Consider the following 20,247-nt stretch of genomic DNA (forward strand, 5'->3'; position numbering starts at 1 on the left):
CAGGTTTTGCAGCCATTTGAGCTAAGATTTTAAAATTATTCACATAATGAAAACCTATACTTTGTTTCAGGCGAGTTTCCCATTCAAATGCATGTAACAGTGAGAAACGCATTGTCTTGGCGAAATAAAGCGTTTTTGAACAACTTCATATAACTCGCTGTAACTTTTGATGGAAGATTCAGATATACGTATTCATGACTTTATCTTATAGAACTCAATATCCCTGTGCTGGGCAAACAGGTTTTGCAGCCGTTTGAGCTAAGATTTTAAAATTATTCACATAATGAAAACCTATACTTTGTTTCAGGCGAGTTTCCCATTCAAATGCATGTAACAGTGAGAAACGCATTGTCTTGGCGAAATAAAGCGTTTTTGAACAACTTCATATAAATCGCTGTAACTTTTGATGGAAGACTCAGATATACGTATTCATGACTTTATCTTATAGAACTCAATATCCCCGTGCTGGGCAAACAGGTTTTGCAGCCATTTGAGCTAAGATTTTAAAATTATTCACATAATGAAAACCTATACTTTGTTTCAGGCGAGTTTCCCATTCAAATGCATGTAACAGTGAGAAACGCATTGTCTTGGCGAAATAAAGCGTTTTTGAACAACTTCATATAAATCGCTGTAACTTTTGATGGAAGACTCAGACAAACATGTTTATGGCTTTATCTTATAGAACTCAATATCCCCGTGCTGGGCAAACAGGTTTTGCAGCCGTTTGAGCTAAGATTTTAAAATTATTCACATAATGAAAACCTATACTTTGTTTCAGGCGAGTTTCCCATTCAAATGCATGTAACAGTGAGAAACGCATTGTCTTGGCGAAATAAAGCGTTTTTGAACAACTTCATATAAATCGCTGTAACTTTTGATGGAAGATTCAGATATACGTATTCATGACTTTATCTTATAGAACTCAATGTCCCCGTGCTGGGCAAACAGGTTTTGCAGCCATTTGAGCTAAGATTTTAAAATTATTCACATAATGAAAACCTATACTTTGTTTCAGGCGAGTTTCCCATTCAAATGCATGTAACAGTGAGAAACGCATTGTCTTGGCGAAATAAAGCGTTTTTGAACAACTTCATATAACTCGCTGTAACTTTTGATGGAAGATTCAGATATACGTATTCATGACTTTATCTTATAGAACTCAATATCCCTGTGCTGGGCAAACAGGTTTTGCAGCCGTTTGAGCTAAGATTTTAAAATTATTCACATAATGAAAACCTATACTTTGTTTCAGGCGAGTTTCCCATTCAAATGCATGTAACAGTGAGAAACGCATTGTCTTGGCGAAATAAAGCGTTTTTGAACAACTTCATATAAATCGCTGTAACTTTTGATGGAAGATTCAGATATACGTATTCATGACTTTATCTTATAGAACTCAATGTCCCCGTGCTGGGCAAACAGGTTTTGCAGCCATTTGAGCTAAGATTTTAAAATTATTCACATAATGAAAACCTATACTTTGTTTCAGGCGAGTTTCCCATTCAAATGCATGTAACAGTGAGAAACGCATTGTCTTGGCGAAATAAAGCGTTTTTGAACAACTTCATATAAATCGCTGTAACTTTTGATGGAAGACTCAGACAAACATGTTTATGGCTTTATCTTATAGAACTCAATATCCCCGTGCTGGGCAAACAGGTTTTGCAGCCGTTTGAGCTAAGATTTTAAAATTATTCACATAATGAAAACCTATACTTTGTTTCAGGCGAGTTTCCCATTCAAATGCATGTAACAGTGAGAAACGCATTGTCTTGGCGAAATAAAGCGTTTTTGAACAACTTCATATAACTCGCTGTAACTTTTGATGGAAGATTCAGATATACGTATTCATGACTTTATCTTATAGAACTCAATATCCCCGTGCTGGGCAAACAGGTTTTGCAGCCGTTTGAGCTAAGATTTTAAAATTATTCACATAATGAAAACCTATACTTTGTTTCAGGCGAGTTTCCCATTCAAATGCATGTAACAGTGAGAAACGCATTGTCTTGGCGAAATAAAGCGTTTTTGAACAACTTCATATAAATCGCTGTAACTTTTGATGGAAGACTCAGATATACGTATTCATGACTTTATCTTATAGAACTCAATATCCCCGTGCTGGGCAAACAGGTTTTGCAGCCATTTGAGCTAAGATTTTAAAATTATTCACATAATGAAAACCTATACTTTGTTTCAGGCGAGTTTCCCATTCAAATGCATGTAACAGTGAGAAACGCATTGTCTTGGCGAAATAAAGCGTTTTTGAACAACTTCATATAAATCGCTGTAACTTTTGATGGAAGACTCAGACAAACATGTTTATGGCTTTATCTTATAGAACTCAATATCCCCGTGCTGGGCAAACAGGTTTTGCAGCCGTTTGAGCTAAGATTTTAAAATTATTCACATAATGAAAACCTATACTTTGTTTCAGGCGAGTTTCCCATTCAAATGCATGTAACAGTGAGAAACGCATTGTCTTGGCGAAATAAAGCGTTTTTGAACAACTTCATATAAATCGCTGTAACTTTTGATGGAAGATTCAGATATACGTATTCATGACTTTATCTTATAGAACTCAATATCCCCGTGCTGGGCAAACAGGTTTTGCAGCCATTTGAGCTAAGATTTTAAAATTATTCACATAATGAAAACCTATACTTTGTTTCAGGCGAGTTTCCCATTCAAATGCATGTAACAGTGAGAAACGCATTGTCTTGGCGAAATAAAGCGTTTTTGAACAACTTCATATAAATCGCTGTAACTTTTGATGGAAGACTCAGACAAACATGTTTATGGCTTTATCTTATAGAACTCAATATCCCCGTGCTGGGCAAACAGGTTTTGCAGCCATTTGAGCTAAGATTTTAAAATTATTCACATAATGAAAACCTATACTTTGTTTCAGGCGAGTTTCCCATTCAAATGCATGTAACAGTGAGAAACGCATTGTCTTGGCGAAATAAAGCGTTTTTGAACAACTTCATATAAATCGCTGTAACTTTTGATGGAAGACTCAGACAAACATGTTTATGGCTTTATCTTATAGAACTCAATATCCCCGTGCTGGGCAAACAGGTTTTGCAGCCGTTTGAGCTAAGATTTTAAAATTATTCACATAATGAAAACCTATACTTTGTTTCAGGCGAGTTTCCCATTCAAATGCATGTAACAGTGAGAAACGCATTGTCTTGGCGAAATAAAGCGTTTTTGAACAACTTCATATAAATCGCTGTAACTTTTGATGGAAGACTCAGACAAACATGTTTATGGCTTTATCTTATAGAACTCAATATCCCCGTGCTGGGCAAACAGGTTTTGCAGCCATTTGAGCTAAGATTTTAAAATTATTCACATAATGAAAACCTATACTTTGTTTCAGGCGAGTTTCCCATTCAAATGCATGTAACAGTGAGAAACGCATTGTCTTGGCGAAATAAAGCGTTTTTGAACAACTTCATATAAATCGCTGTAACTTTTGATGGAAGACTCAGACAAACATGTTTATGGCTTTATCTTATAGAACTCAATATCCCCGTGCTGGGCAAACAGGTTTTGCAGCCATTTGAGCTAAGATTTTAAAATTATTCACATAATGAAAACCTATACTTTGTTTCAGGCGAGTTTCCCATTCAAATGCATGTAACAGTGAGAAACGCATTGTCTTGGCGAAATAAAGCGTTTTTGAACAACTTCATATAAATCGCTGTAACTTTTGATGGAAGATTCAGATATACGTATTCATGACTTTATCTTATAGAACTCAATATCCCCGTGCTGGGCAAACAGGTTTTGCAGCCGTTTGAGCTAAGATTTTAAAATTATTCACATAATGAAAACCTATACTTTGTCTCAGGCGAGTTTCCCATTCAAATGCATGTAACAGTGAGAAACGCATTGTCTTGGCGAAATAAAGCGTTTTTGAACAACTTCATATAAATCGCTGTAACTTTTGATGGAAGATTCAGATATACGTATTCATGACTTTATCTTATAGAACTCAATATCCCCGTGCTGGGCAAACAGGTTTTGCAGCCGTTTGAGCTAAGATTTTAAAATTATTCACATAATGAAAACCTATACTTTGTTTCAGGCGAGTTTCCCATTCAAATGCATGTAACAGTGAGAAACGCATTGTCTTGGCGAAATAAAGCGTTTTTGAACAACTTCATATAAATCGCTGTAACTTTTGATGGAAGATTCAGATATACGTATTCATGACTTTATCTTATAGAACTCAATATCCCCGTGCTGGGCAAACAGGTTTTGCAGCCATTTGAGCTAAGATTTTAAAATTATTCACATAATGAAAACCTATACTTTGTTTCAGGCGAGTTTCCCATTCAAATGCATGTAACAGTGAGAAACGCATTGTCTTGGCGAAATAAAGCGTTTTTGAACAACTTCATATAAATCGCTGTAACTTTTGATGGAAGATTCAGATATACGTATTCATGACTTTATCTTATAGAACTCAATATCCCCGTGCTGGGCAAACAGGTTTTGCAGCCATTTGAGCTAAGATTTTAAAATTATTCACATAATGAAAACCTATACTTTGTTTCAGGCGAGTTTCCCATTCAAATGCATGTAACAGTGAGAAACGCATTGTCTTGGCGAAATAAAGCGTTTTTGAACAACTTCATATAAATCGCTGTAACTTTTGATGGAAGACTCAGACAAACATGTTTATGGCTTTATCTTATAGAACTCAATATCCCCGTGCTGGGCAAACAGGTTTTGCAGCCATTTGAGCTAAGATTTTAAAATTATTCACATAATGAAAACCTATACTTTGTTTCAGGCGAGTTTCCCATTCAAATGCATGTAACAGTGAGAAACGCATTGTCTTGGCGAAATAAAGCGTTTTTGAACAACTTCATATAAATCGCTGTAACTTTTGATGGAAGATTCAGATATACGTATTCATGACTTTATCTTATAGAACTCAATATCCCCGTGCTGGGCAAACAGGTTTTGCAGCCATTTGAGCTAAGATTTTAAAATTATTCACATAATGAAAACCTATACTTTGTTTCAGGCGAGTTTCCCATTCAAATGCATGTAACAGTGAGAAACGCATTGTCTTGGCGAAATAAAGCGTTTTTGAACAACTTCATATAAATCGCTGTAACTTTTGATGGAAGATTCAGATATACGTATTCATGACTTTATCTTATAGAACTCAATATCCCCGTGCTGGGCAAACAGGTTTTGCAGCCATTTGAGCTAAGATTTTAAAATTATTCACATAATGAAAACCTATACTTTGTTTCAGGCGAGTTTCCCATTCAAATGCATGTAACAGTGAGAAACGCATTGTCTTGGCGAAATAAAGCGTTTTTGAACAACTTCATATAAATCGCTGTAACTTTTGATGGAAGATTCAGATATACGTATTCATGACTTTATCTTATAGAACTCAATATCCCCGTGCTGGGCAAACAGGTTTTGCAGCCATTTGAGCTAAGATTTTAAAATTATTCACATAATGAAAACCTATACTTTGTTTCAGGCGAGTTTCCCATTCAAATGCATGTAACAGTGAGAAACGCATTGTCTTGGCGAAATAAAGCGTTTTTGAACAACTTCATATAAATCGCTGTAACTTTTGATGGAAGATTCAGATATACGTATTCATGACTTTATCTTATAGAACTCAATATCCCCGTGCTGGGCAAACAGGTTTTGCAGCCATTTGAGCTAAGATTTTAAAATTATTCACATAATGAAAACCTATACTTTGTTTCAGGCGAGTTTCCCATTCAAATGCATGTAACAGTGAGAAACGCATTGTCTTGGCGAAATAAAGCGTTTTTGAACAACTTCATATAAATCGCTGTAACTTTTGATGGAAGATTCAGATATACGTATTCATGACTTTATCTTATAGAACTCAATATCCCCGTGCTGGGCAAACAGGTTTTGCAGCCATTTGAGCTAAGATTTTAAAATTATTCACATAATGAAAACCTATACTTTGTTTCAGGCGAGTTTCCCATTCAAATGCATGTAACAGTGAGAAACGCATTGTCTTGGCGAAATAAAGCGTTTTTGAACAACTTCATATAAATCGCTGTAACTTTTGATGGAAGATTCAGATATACGTATTCATGACTTTATCTTATAGAACTCAATATCCCCGTGCTGGGCAAACAGGTTTTGCAGCCATTTGAGCTAAGATTTTAAAATTATTCACATAATGAAAACCTATACTTTGTTTCAGGCGAGTTTCCCATTCAAATGCATGTAACAGTGAGAAACGCATTGTCTTGGCGAAATAAAGCGTTTTTGAACAACTTCATATAAATCGCTGTAACTTTTGATGGAAGATTCAGATATACGTATTCATGACTTTATCTTATAGAACTCAATATCCCCGTGCTGGGCAAACAGGTTTTGCAGCCATTTGAGCTAAGATTTTAAAATTATTCACATAATGAAAACCTATACTTTGTTTCAGGCGAGTTTCCCATTCAAATGCATGTAACAGTGAGAAACGCATTGTCTTGGCGAAATAAAGCGTTTTTGAACAACTTCATATAAATCGCTGTAACTTTTGATGGAAGACTCAGACAAACATGTTTATGGCTTTATCTTATAGAACTCAATATCCCCGTGCTGGGCAAACAGGTTTTGCAGCCATTTGAGCTAAGATTTTAAAATTATTCACATAATGAAAACCTATACTTTGTTTCAGGCGAGTTTCCCATTCAAATGCATGTAACAGTGAGAAACGCATTGTCTTGGCGAAATAAAGCGTTTTTGAACAACTTCATATAAATCGCTGTAACTTTTGATGGAAGACTCAGACAAACATGTTTATGGCTTTATCTTATAGAACTCAATATCCCCGTGCTGGGCAAACAGGTTTTGCAGCCATTTGAGCTAAGATTTTAAAATTATTCACATAATGAAAACCTATACTTTGTTTCAGGCGAGTTTCCCATTCAAATGCATGTAACAGTGAGAAACGCATTGTCTTGGCGAAATAAAGCGTTTTTGAACAACTTCATATAAATCGCTGTAACTTTTGATGGAAGACTCAGACAAACATGTTTATGGCTTTATCTTATAGAACTCAATATCCCCGTGCTGGGCAAACAGGTTTTGCAGCCATTTGAGCTAAGATTTTAAAATTATTCACATAATGAAAACCTATACTTTGTTTCAGGCGAGTTTCCCATTCAAATGCATGTAACAGTGAGAAACGCATTGTCTTGGCGAAATAAAGCGTTTTTGAACAACTTCATATAAATCGCTGTAACTTTTGATGGAAGACTCAGACAAACATGTTTATGGCTTTATCTTATAGAACTCAATATCCCCGTGCTGGGCAAACAGGTTTTGCAGCCATTTGAGCTAAGATTTTAAAATTATTCACATAATGAAAACCTATACTTTGTTTCAGGCGAGTTTCCCATTCAAATGCATGTAACAGTGAGAAACGCATTGTCTTGGCGAAATAAAGCGTTTTTGAACAACTTCATATAACTCGCTGTAACTTTTGATGGAAGATTCAGATATACGTATTCATGACTTTATCTTATAGAACTCAATATCCCCGTGCTGGGCAAACAGGTTTTGCAGCCGTTTGAGCTAAGATTTTAAAATTATTCACATAATGAAAACCTATACTTTGTTTCAGGCGAGTTTCCCATTCAAATGCATGTAACAGTGAGAAACGCATTGTCTTGGCGAAATAAAGCGTTTTTGAACAACTTCATATAAATCGCTGTAACTTTTGATGGAAGATTCAGATATACGTATTCATGACTTTATCTTATAGAACTCAATATCCCCGTGCTGGGCAAACAGGTTTTGCAGCCATTTGAGCTAAGATTTTAAAATTATTCACATAATGAAAACCTATACTTTGTTTCAGGCGAGTTTCCCATTCAAATGCATGTAACAGTGAGAAACGCATTGTCTTGGCGAAATAAAGCGTTTTTGAACAACTTCATATAAATCGCTGTAACTTTTGATGGAAGATTCAGATATACGTATTCATGACTTTATCTTATAGAACTCAATATCCCCGTGCTGGGCAAACAGGTTTTGCAGCCATTTGAGCTAAGATTTTAAAATTATTCACATAATGAAAACCTATACTTTGTTTCAGGCGAGTTTCCCATTCAAATGCATGTAACAGTGAGAAACGCATTGTCTTGGCGAAATAAAGCGTTTTTGAACAACTTCATATAAATCGCTGTAACTTTTGATGGAAGATTCAGATATACGTATTCATGACTTTATCTTATAGAACTCAATATCCCCGTGCTGGGCAAACAGGTTTTGCAGCCATTTGAGCTAAGATTTTAAAATTATTCACATAATGAAAACCTATACTTTGTTTCAGGCGAGTTTCCCATTCAAATGCATGTAACAGTGAGAAACGCATTGTCTTGGCGAAATAAAGCGTTTTTGAACAACTTCATATAAATCGCTGTAACTTTTGATGGAAGACTCAGACAAACATGTTTATGGCTTTATCTTATAGAACTCAATATCCCCGTGCTGGGCAAACAGGTTTTGCAGCCATTTGAGCTAAGATTTTAAAATTATTCACATAATGAAAACCTATACTTTGTTTCAGGCGAGTTTCCCATTCAAATGCATGTAACAGTGAGAAACGCATTGTCTTGGCGAAATAAAGCGTTTTTGAACAACTTCATATAAATCGCTGTAACTTTTGATGGAAGATTCAGATATACGTATTCATGACTTTATCTTATAGAACTCAATATCCCCGTGCTGGGCAAACAGGTTTTGCAGCCATTTGAGCTAAGATTTTAAAATTATTCACATAATGAAAACCTATACTTTGTTTCAGGCGAGTTTCCCATTCAAATGCATGTAACAGTGAGAAACGCATTGTCTTGGCGAAATAAAGCGTTTTTGAACAACTTCATATAAATCGCTGTAACTTTTGATGGAAGACTCAGACAAACATGTTTATGGCTTTATCTTATAGAACTCAATATCCCCGTGCTGGGCAAACAGGTTTTGCAGCCATTTGAGCTAAGATTTTAAAATTATTCACATAATGAAAACCTATACTTTGTTTCAGGCGAGTTTCCCATTCAAATGCATGTAACAGTGAGAAACGCATTGTCTTGGCGAAATAAAGCGTTTTTGAACAACTTCATATAAATCGCTGTAACTTTTGATGGAAGACTCAGACAAACATGTTTATGGCTTTATCTTATAGAACTCAATATCCCCGTGCTGGGCAAACAGGTTTTGCAGCCATTTGAGCTAAGATTTTAAAATTATTCACATAATGAAAACCTATACTTTGTTTCAGGCGAGTTTCCCATTCAAATGCATGTAACAGTGAGAAAGGCATTGTCTTGGCGAAATAAAGCGTTTTTGAACAACTTCATATAACTCGCTGTAACTTTTGATGGAAGATTCAGATATACGTATTCATGACTTTATCTTATAGAACTCAATATCCCCGTGCTGGGCAAACAGGTTTTGCAGCCGTTTGAGCTAAGATTTTAAAATTATTCACATAATGAAAACCTATACTTTGTTTCAGGCGAGTTTCCCATTCAAATGCATGTAACAGTGAGAAACGCATTGTCTTGGCGAAATAAAGCGTTTTTGAACAACTTCATATAAATCGCTGTAACTTTTGATGGAAAATTCAGATATACGTATTCATGACTTTATCTTATAGAACTCAATATCCCCGTGCTGGGCAAACAGGTTTTGCAGCCATTTGAGCTAAGATTTTAAAATTATTCACATAATGAAAACCTATACTTTGTTTCAGGCGAGTTTCCCATTCAAATGCATGTAACAGTGAGAAACGCATTGTCTTGGCGAAATAAAGCGTTTTTGAACAACTTCATATAAATCGCTGTAACTTTTGATGGAAGACTCAGACAAACATGTTTATGGCTTTATCTTATAGAACTCAATATCCCCGTGCTGGGCAAACAGGTTTTGCAGCCGTTTGAGCTAAGATTTTAAAATTATTCACATAATGAAAACCTATACTTTGTTTCAGGCGAGTTTCCCATTCAAATGCATGTAACAGTGAGAAACGCATTGTCTTGGCGAAATAAAGCGTTTTTGAACAACTTCATATAAATCGCTGTAACTTTTGATGGAAGATTCAGATATACATATTCATGACTTTATCTTATAGAACTCAATATCCCCGTGCTGGGCAAACAGGTTTTGCAGCCATTTGAGCTAAGATTTTAAAATTATTCACATAATGAAAACCTATACTTTGTTTCAGGCGAGTTTCCCATTCAAATGCATGTAACAGTGAGAAACGCATTGTCTTGGCGAAATAAAGCGTTTTTGAACAACTTCATATAAATCGCTGTAACTTTTGATGGAAGATTCAGATATACGTATTCATGACTTTATCTTATAGAACTCAATATCCCCGTGCTGGGCAAACAGGTTTTGCAGCCATTTGAGCTAAGATTTTAAAATTATTCACATAATGAAAACCTATACTTTGTTTCAGGCGAGTTTCCCATTCAAATGCATGTAACAGTGAGAAACGCATTGTCTTGGCGAAATAAAGCGTTTTTGAACAACTTCATATAAATCGCTGTAACTTTTGATGGAAGACTCAGACAAACATGTTTATGGCTTTATCTTATAGAACTCAATATCCCCGTGCTGGGCAAACAGGTTTTGCAGCCATTTGAGCTAAGATTTTAAAATTATTCACATAATGAAAACCTATACTTTGTTTCAGGCGAGTTTCCCATTCAAATGCATGTAACAGTGAGAAACGCATTGTCTTGGCGAAATAAAGCGTTTTTGAACAACTTCATATAAATCGCTGTAACTTTTGATGGAAGATTCAGATATACGTATTCATGACTTTATCTTATAGAACTCAATATCCCCGTGCTGGGCAAACAGGTTTTGCAGCCATTTGAGCTAAGATTTTAAAATTATTCACATAATGAAAACCTATACTTTGTTTCAGGCGAGTTTCCCATTCAAATGCATGTAACAGTGAGAAACGCATTGTCTTGGCGAAATAAAGCGTTTTTGAACAACTTCATATAAATCGCTGTAACTTTTGATGGAAGACTCAGATATACGTATTCATGACTTTATCTTATAGAACTCAATATCCCCGTGCTGGGCAAACAGGTTTTGCAGCCATTTGAGCTAAGATTTTAAAATTATTCACATAATGAAAACCTATACTTTGTTTCAGGCGAGTTTCCCATTCAAATGCATGTAACAGTGAGAAACGCATTGTCTTGGCGAAATAAAGCGTTTTTGAACAACTTCATATAAATCGCTGTAACTTTTGATGGAAGACTCAGACAAACATGTTTATGGCTTTATCTTATAGAACTCAATATCCCCGTGCTGGGCAAACAGGTTTTGCAGCCATTTGAGCTAAGATTTTAAAATTATTCACATAATGAAAACCTATACTTTGTTTCAGGCGAGTTTCCCATTCAAATGCATGTAACAGTGAGAAACGCATTGTCTTGGCGAAATAAAGCGTTTTTGAACAACTTCATATAAATCGCTGTAACTTTTGATGGAAGACTCAGACAAACATGTTTATGGCTTTATCTTATAGAACTCAATATCCCCGTGCTGGGCAAACAGGTTTTGCAGCCATTTGAGCTAAGATTTTAAAATTATTCACATAATGAAAACCTATACTTTGTTTCAGGCGAGTTTCCCATTCAAATGCATGTAACAGTGAGAAACGCATTGTCTTGGCGAAATAAAGCGTTTTTGAACAACTTCATATAAATCGCTGTAACTTTTGATGGAAGATTCAGATATACGTATTCATGACTTTATCTTATAGAACTCAATGTCCCCGTGCTGGGCAAACAGGTTTTGCAGCCATTTGAGCTAAGATTTTAAAATTATTCACATAATGAAAACCTATACTTTGTTTCAGGCGAGTTTCCCATTCAAATGCATGTAACAGTGAGAAACGCATTGTCTTGGCGAAATAAAGCGTTTTTGAACAACTTCATATAAATCGCTGTAACTTTTGATGGAAGACTCAGACAAACATGTTTATGGCTTTATCTTATAGAACTCAATATCCCCGTGCTGGGCAAACAGGTTTTGCAGCCATTTGAGCTAAGATTTTAAAATTATTCACATAATGAAAACCTATACTTTGTTTCAGGCGAGTTTCCCATTCAAATGCATGTAACAGTGAGAAACGCATTGTCTTGGCGAAATAAAGCGTTTTTGAACAACTTCATATAACTCGCTGTAACTTTTGATGGAAGATTCAGATATACGTATTCATGACTTTATCTTATAGAACTCAATATCCCCGTGCTGGGCAAACAGGTTTTGCAGCCGTTTGAGCTAAGATTTTAAAATTATTCACATAATGAAAACCTATACTTTGTTTCAGGCGAGTTTCCCATTCAAATGCATGTAACAGTGAGAAACGCATTGTCTTGGCGAAATAAAGCGTTTTTGAACAACTTCATATAAATCGCTGTAACTTTTGATGGAAGATTCAGATATACGTATTCATGACTTTATCTTATAGAACTCAATATCCCCGTGCTGGGCAAACAGGTTTTGCAGCCATTTGAGCTAAGATTTTAAAATTATTCACATAATGAAAACCTATACTTTGTTTCAGGCGAGTTTCCCATTCAAATGCATGTAACAGTGAGAAACGCATTGTCTTGGCGAAATAAAGCGTTTTTGAACAACTTCATATAAATCGCTGTAACTTTTGATGGAAGATTCAGATATACGTATTCATGACTTTATCTTATAGAACTCAATATCCCCGTGCTGGGCAAACAGGTTTTGCAGCCATTTGAGCTAAGATTTTAAAATTATTCACATAATGAAAACCTATACTTTGTTTCAGGCGAGTTTCCCATTCAAATGCATGTAACAGTGAGAAACGCATTGTCTTGGCGAAATAAAGCGTTTTTGAACAACTTCATATAAATCGCTGTAACTTTTGATGGAAGATTCAGATATACGTATTCATGACTTTATCTTATAGAACTCAATATCCCCGTGCTGGGCAAACAGGTTTTGCAGCCATTTGAGCTAAGATTTTAAAATTATTCACATAATGAAAACCTATACTTTGTTTCAGGCGAGTTTCCCATTCAAATGCATGTAACAGTGAGAAACGCATTGTCTTGGCGAAATAAAGCGTTTTTGAACAACTTCATATAAATCGCTGTAACTTTTGATGGAAGACTCAGATATACGTATTCATGACTTTATCTTATAGAACTCAATATCCCCGTGCTGGGCAAACAGGTTTTGCAGCCATTTGAGCTAAGATTTTAAAATTATTCACATAATGAAAACCTATACTTTGTTTCAGGCGAGTTTCCCATTCAAATGCATGTAACAGTGAGAAACGCATTGTCTTGGCGAAATAAAGCGTTTTTGAACAACTTCATATAAATCGCTGTAACTTTTGATGGAAGACTCAGACAAACATGTTTATGGCTTTATCTTATAGAACTCAATATCCCCGTGCTGGGCAAACAGGTTTTGCAGCCATTTGAGCTAAGATTTTAAAATTATTCACATAATGAAAACCTATACTTTGTTTCAGGCGAGTTTCCCATTCAAATGCATGTAACAGTGAGAAACGCATTGTCTTGGCGAAATAAAGCGTTTTTGAACAACTTCATAATAATCGCTGTAACTTTTGATGGAAGACTCAGATATACGTATTCATGACTTTATCTTATAGAACTCAATATCCCCGTGCTGGGCAAACAGGTTTTGCAGCCATTTGAGCTAAGATTTTAAAATTATTCACATAATGAAAACCTATACTTTGTTTCAGGCGAGTTTCCCATTCAAATGCATGTAACAGTGAGAAACGCATTGTCTTGGCGAAATAAAGCGTTTTTGAACAACTTCATATAAATCGCTGTAACTTTTGATGGAAGACTCAGACAAACATGTTTATGGCTTTATCTTATAGAACTCAATATCCCCGTGCTGGGCAAACAGGTTTTGCAGCCGTTTGAGCTAAGATTTTAAAATTATTCACATAATGAAAACCTATACTTTGTCTCAGGCGAGTTTCCCATTCAAATGCATGTAACAGTGAGAAACGCATTGTCTTGGCGAAATAAAGCGTTTTTGAACAACTTCATATAAATCGCTGTAACTTTTGATGGAAGATTCAGATATACGTATTCATGACTTTATCTTATAGAACTCAATATCCCCGTGCTGGGCAAACAGGTTTTGCAGCCGTTTGAGCTAAGATTTTAAAATTATTCACATAATGAAAACCTATACTTTGTTTCAGGCGAGTTTCCCATTCAAATGCATGTAACAGTGAGAAACGCATTGTCTTGGCGAAATAAAGCGTTTTTGAACAACTTCATATAAATCGCTGTAACTTTTGATGGAAGATTCAGATATACGTATTCATGACTTTATCTTATAGAACTCAATATCCCCGTGCTGGGCAAACAGGTTTTGCAGCCATTTGAGCTAAGATTTTAAAATTATTCACATAATGAAAACCTATACTTTGTTTCAGGCGAGTTTCCCATTCAAATGCATGTAACAGTGAGAAACGCATTGTCTTGGCGAAATAAAGCGTTTTTGAACAACTTCATATAAATCGCTGTAACTTTTGATGGAAGATTCAGATATACGTATTCATGACTTTATCTTATAGAACTCAATATCCCCGTGCTGGGCAAACAGGTTTTGCAGCCGTTTGAGCTAAGATTTTAAAATTATTCACATAATGAAAACCTATACTTTGTTTCAGGCGAGTTTCCCATTCAAATGCATGTAACAGTGAGAAACGCATTGTCTTGGCGAAATAAAGCGTTTTTGAACAACTTCATATAAATCGCTGTAACTTTTGATGGAAGATTCAGATATACGTATTCATGACTTTATCTTATAGAACTCAATATCCCCGTGCTGGGCAAACAGGTTTTGCAGCCGTTTGAGCTAAGATTTTAAAATTATTCACATAATGAAAACCTATACTTTGTTTCAGGCGAGTTTCCCATTCAAATGCATGTAACAGTGAGAAACGCATTGTCTTGGCGAAATAAAGCGTTTTTGAACAACTTCATATAAATCGCTGTAACTTTTGATGGAAGATTCAGATATACGTATTCATGACTTTATCTTATAGAACTCAATATCCCCGTGCTGGGCAAACAGGTTTTGCAGCCATTTGAGCTAAGATTTTAAAATTATTCACATAATGAAAACCTATACTTTGTTTCAGGCGAGTTTCCCATTCAAATGCATGTAACAGTGAGAAACGCATTGTCTTGGCGAAATAAAGCGTTTTTGAACAACTTCATATAAATCGCTGTAACTTTTGATGGAAGATTCAGATATACGTATTCATGACTTTATCTTATAGAACTCAATATCCCCGTGCTGGGCAAACAGGTTTTGCAGCCGTTTGAGCTAAGATTTTAAAATTATTCACATAATGAAAACCTATACTTTGTTTCAGGCGAGTTTCCCATTCAAATGCATGTAACAGTGAGAAACGCATTGTCTTGGCGAAATAAAGCGTTTTTGAACAACTTCATATAAATCGCTGTAACTTTTGATGGAAGACTCAGACAAACATGTTTATGGCTTTATCTTATAGAACTCAATATCCCCGTGCTGGGCAAACAGGTTTTGCAGCCGTTTGAGCTAAGATTTTAAAATTATTCACATATGAAAACCTATACTTTGTTTCAGGCGAGTTTCCCATTCAAATGCATGTAACAGTGAGAAACGCATTGTCTTGGCGAAATAAAGCGTTTTTGAACAACTTCATATAAATCGCTGTAACTTTTGATGGAAGATTCAGATATACTATTCATGACTTTATCTTATAGAACTCAATATCCCCGTGCTGGGCAAACAGGTTTTGCAGCCATTTGAGCTAAGATTTTAAAATTATTCACATAATGAAAACCTATACTTTGTTTCAGGCGAGTTTCCCATTCAAATGCATGTAACAGTGAGAAACGCATTGTCTTGGCGAAATAAAGCGTTTTTGAACAACTTCATATAAATCGCTGTAACTTTTGATGGAAGACTCAGACAAACATGTTTATGGCTTTATCTTATAGAACTCAATATCCCCGTGCTGGGCAAACAGGTTTTGCAGCCGTTTGAGCTAAGATTTTAAAATTATTCACATAATGAAAACCTATACTTTGTCTCAGGCGAGTTTCCCATTCAAATGCATGTAACAGTGAGAAACGCATTGTCTTGGCGAAATAAAGCGTTTTTGAACAACTTCATATAAATCGCTGTAACTTTTGATGGAAGACTCAGACAAACATGTTTATGGCTTTATCTTATAGAACTCAATATCCCCGTGCTGGGCAAACAGGTTTTGCAGCCGTTTGAGCTAAGATTTTAAAATTATTCACATAACGAAAACCTATACTTTGTTTCAGGCGAGTTTCCCATTCAAATGCATGTAACAGTGAGAAACGCATTGTCTTGGCGAAATAAAGCGTTTTTGAACAACTTCATATAAATCGCTGTAACTTTTGATGGAAGATTCAGATATACGTATTCATGACTTTATCTTATAGAACTCAATATCCCCGTGCTGGGCAAACAGGTTTTGCAGCCATTTGAGCTAAGATTTTAAAATTATTCACATAATGAAAACCTATACTTTGTTTCAGGCGAGTTTCCCATTCAAATGCATGTAACAGTGAGAAACGCATTGTCTTGGCGAAATAAAGCGTTTTTGAACAACTTCATATAAATCGCTGTAACTTATATTGGAAGATTCAGATATACGTATTCATGACTTTATCTTATAGAACTCAATATCCCCGTGCTGGGCAAACAGGTTTTGCAGCCATTTGAGCTAAGATTTTAAAATTATTCACATAATGAAAACCTATACTTTGTTTCAGGCGAGTTTCCCATTCAAATGCATGTAACAGTGAGAAACGCATTGTCTTGGCGAAATAAAGCGTTTTTGAACAACTTCATATAAATCGCTGTAACTTTTGATGGAAGATTCAGATATACTATTCATGACTTTATCTTATAGAACTCAATATCCCCGTGCTGGGCAAACAGGTTTTGCAGCCGTTTGAGCTAAGATTTTAAAATTATTCACATAATGAAAACCTATACTTTGTTTCAGGCGAGTTTCCCATTCAAATGCATGTAACAGTGAGAAACGCATTGTCTTGGCGAAATAAAGCGTTTTTGAACAACTTCATATAAATCGCTGTAACTTTTGATGGAAGACTCAGACCAACATGTTTATGGCTTTATCTTATAGAACTCAATATCCCCGTGCTGGGCAAACAGGTTTTGCAGCCATTTGGGCTAAGATTTTAAAATTATTCACATAATGAAAACCTATACTTTGTTTCAGGCGAGTTTCCCATTCAAATGCATGTAACAGTGAGAAACGCATTGTCTTGGCGAAATAAAGCGTTTTTGAACAACTTCATATAAATCGCTGTAACTTTTGATGGAAGACTCAGACAAACATGTTTATGGCTTTATCTTATAGAACTCAATATCCCCGTGCTGGGCAAACAGGTTTTGCAGCCGTTTGAGCTAAGATTTTAAAATTATTCACATAATGAAAACCTATACTTTGTTTCAGGCGAGTTTCCCATTCAAATGCATGTAACAGTGAGAAACGCATTGTCTTGGCGAAATAAAGCGTTTTTGAACAACTTCATATAAATCGCTGTAACTTTTGATGGAAGATTCAGATATACGTATTCATGACTTTATCTTATAGAACTCAATATCCCCGTGCTGGGCAAACAGGTTTTGCAGCCATTTGAGCTAAGATTTTAAAATTATTCACATAATGAAAACCTATACTTTGTTTCAGGCGAGTTTCCCATTCAAATGCATGTAACAGTGAGAAACGCATTGTCTTGGCGAAATAAAGCGTTTTTGAACAACTTCATATAAATCGCTGTAACTTTTGATGGAAGACTCAGACAAACATGTTTATGCAGTGCTTTAAGTGGCCCAAAAGAGGTGCCGGTACTCTATTTTTTTTCCGCCTCCCCTGAGGTAACAACAACTATATTGAATGGGTTTTATATACAACAGTCAACAGACAACCTTATACAAAATAATAAATCATTTTATTAGTTTGTGGATTTGCTTGGGCTAGAAAGAGCTACTGAACATAAATAAAATGTGCAAAAAGGTATTGAAATTTTTTTTAACAAAATGTACATAAAATAAATTATAAACTAATTTGTATTTTGCTCTCTCTCTTGAGTCACTGCTGCTATCAGCAGCAGCACTTGTAAAGTGTACCTGCAGAGCTTGGTAGTTCTCCCATACTGCTTTCACTGTTCTCTCACTTGAAGCAACCCAACGCACTGATAAAACACGGCCTATCACAAGGAGACGTTGTCCAACATTGTGAGCACTCTCGGTTAACTCCCTTTGGTTTTTTGGTGATGCATGGTAGAGGGAGTAAAGCTGATCTAAGAATATTTTAAAGTGGTTGATTCCTCCTACCTCCTTCAAAACATCACAAACTGCCAGTTCCAGTCTGTGATTGGAACAATGCCAGACAAACAGGTAAGGGAATTTGGAACAAAGCTGTGCAGCAACTCCTGCTTTCCTCCCAAGCATCACTGAGGCTCCATCACAAGCAAATGCCAACAAATGTTCCTGTAGGTAGTGAGGGTCAAAGCCATTATTATGAAGACATCCTAACAGTGCTTCAGTGATGTCCTTTGCTGTGGTCCCCTGCAGCTCAATCAGTTCAAAAAGTATTGTGTCTGGATTTTCACTGGAAATAGCTGACCGCAGGCACACGACAAGCACAGACTTTCCACTTATTGTAGTGGATTCATCAATGAGCACACACAATTTTCTTTCATTCATCACTATGTCATTGACTACCTTCTTTTTCATTTCAGCTGCAATGTGATCCAGTATATTTGCACATGAGTTATTAGAGTGCAAAACTCTGCCCATCTTGACACCATTTAAGACTTGCAACTGGACATCTATTGGCATGTCTGTAAAGGGACGCCCATGCTTGCCAATCTTATAAGCTGCTCTAAACACATTGAAGTTGAAGCGTAGTCAGCCTTTCTCATATCTTCAATGTGTTTTTGCATTGTATTTTGTGTTGCCTTCTCTTTTATTTCAACTGCTTTCTTGTGATAAATTGAGTCTCTGTGCTCTTTTATTTTCTTTCGTGGTGAGTTTTGTTGTGCAGCCTTGTCCCTTCCAAAAGACGAGATTAAGCACCCACTCCACTCCTGCGACACTCTCTGCCCTTGCTGCATGTCCACGCGAGCACAAACTTGACTACACACACTACAACCCAACTTTTGATTTCTGCTGATCAGCCACTTGTAATTTGTGGAGAAATACCGGACTTGTGCTTGGGACCAACATTCTGGCCACTCATGCTCGCTAACGCGGCTGTTGTCATCGGTAGAAATGGTGTCATTCTCGTCCTCGTCGTCGCCAAAAGTGCCGTCGTCCGCGGCTGCGACACTAGTGCAGCTTTCGTTAGCTTGCGTCTGACCTGCAGCGATATCATTCTGGCTTGGTGGGGTGTCAGCCAGCGAGTCCTCTGATTCTGACCTTGTTCTTTTACTAGTCAGAGTCTGAAGCCAGGAGAGCATATTAAGTGTTCATTGTTTTTGTATTTTAACGAGCAGCTGTTTGCGCGTTTTACACACACTCTCCGGACCACGTTGAGTTGTTGACATGACAACGGCAAAAGCGACGCATGCGCTTTTCACTTGTAAAACACATTGGTGTATGGGTAATGTAGTCTCTGCTCTCGGTGGGACGAATTAGGAAGCGTGCTTGTGAAGGGCGCTCTGAAAAGCGGCAGCGCAGCCAAACGATTATAACAGATGTGCAAATGAGAGTACCGGTACGCTAAAAGCACGTCCTGGGCGCATGGCGAGGTGGCGGTACTCTCAAGAGCTATATTTAGAAGTGGCGGTACTGAGTACCGGCGCGTACCGGCCCACTTAAAGCACTGTGTTTATGGCTTTATCTTATAGAACTCAATATCCCCGTGCTGGGCAAACAGGTTTTGCAGCCGTTTGAGCTAAGATTTTAAAATTATTCACATAATGAAAACCTATACTTTGTTTCAGGCGAGTTTCCCATTCAAATGCATGTAACAGTGAGAAACGCATTGTCTTGGCGAAATAAAGCGTTTTTGAACAACTTCATATAAATCGCTGTAACTTTTGATGGAAGACTCAGACAAACATGTTTATGGCTTTATCTTATAGAACT

At 36.4% G+C, this 20,247-nt stretch overlaps 1 pseudogene; it reads right to left on the minus strand.

The window, feature by feature from the left end:
* Positions 1–17,975: 17,975 nt before the first annotated feature.
* Positions 17,976–19,880, minus strand: LOC146701194 (E3 SUMO-protein ligase KIAA1586-like; annotated as a pseudogene).
* Positions 19,881–20,247: the final 367 nt, after the last annotated feature.

This window comes from Copadichromis virginalis, linkage group LG9 (assembly GCF_057382275.1).
Source record: "Copadichromis virginalis isolate Kocher_CV1m ecotype Utaka linkage group LG9, C_Virginalis_male_GT1.1, whole genome shotgun sequence".
Classification (NCBI taxonomy): domain Eukaryota; kingdom Metazoa; phylum Chordata; class Actinopteri; order Cichliformes; family Cichlidae; genus Copadichromis; species Copadichromis virginalis.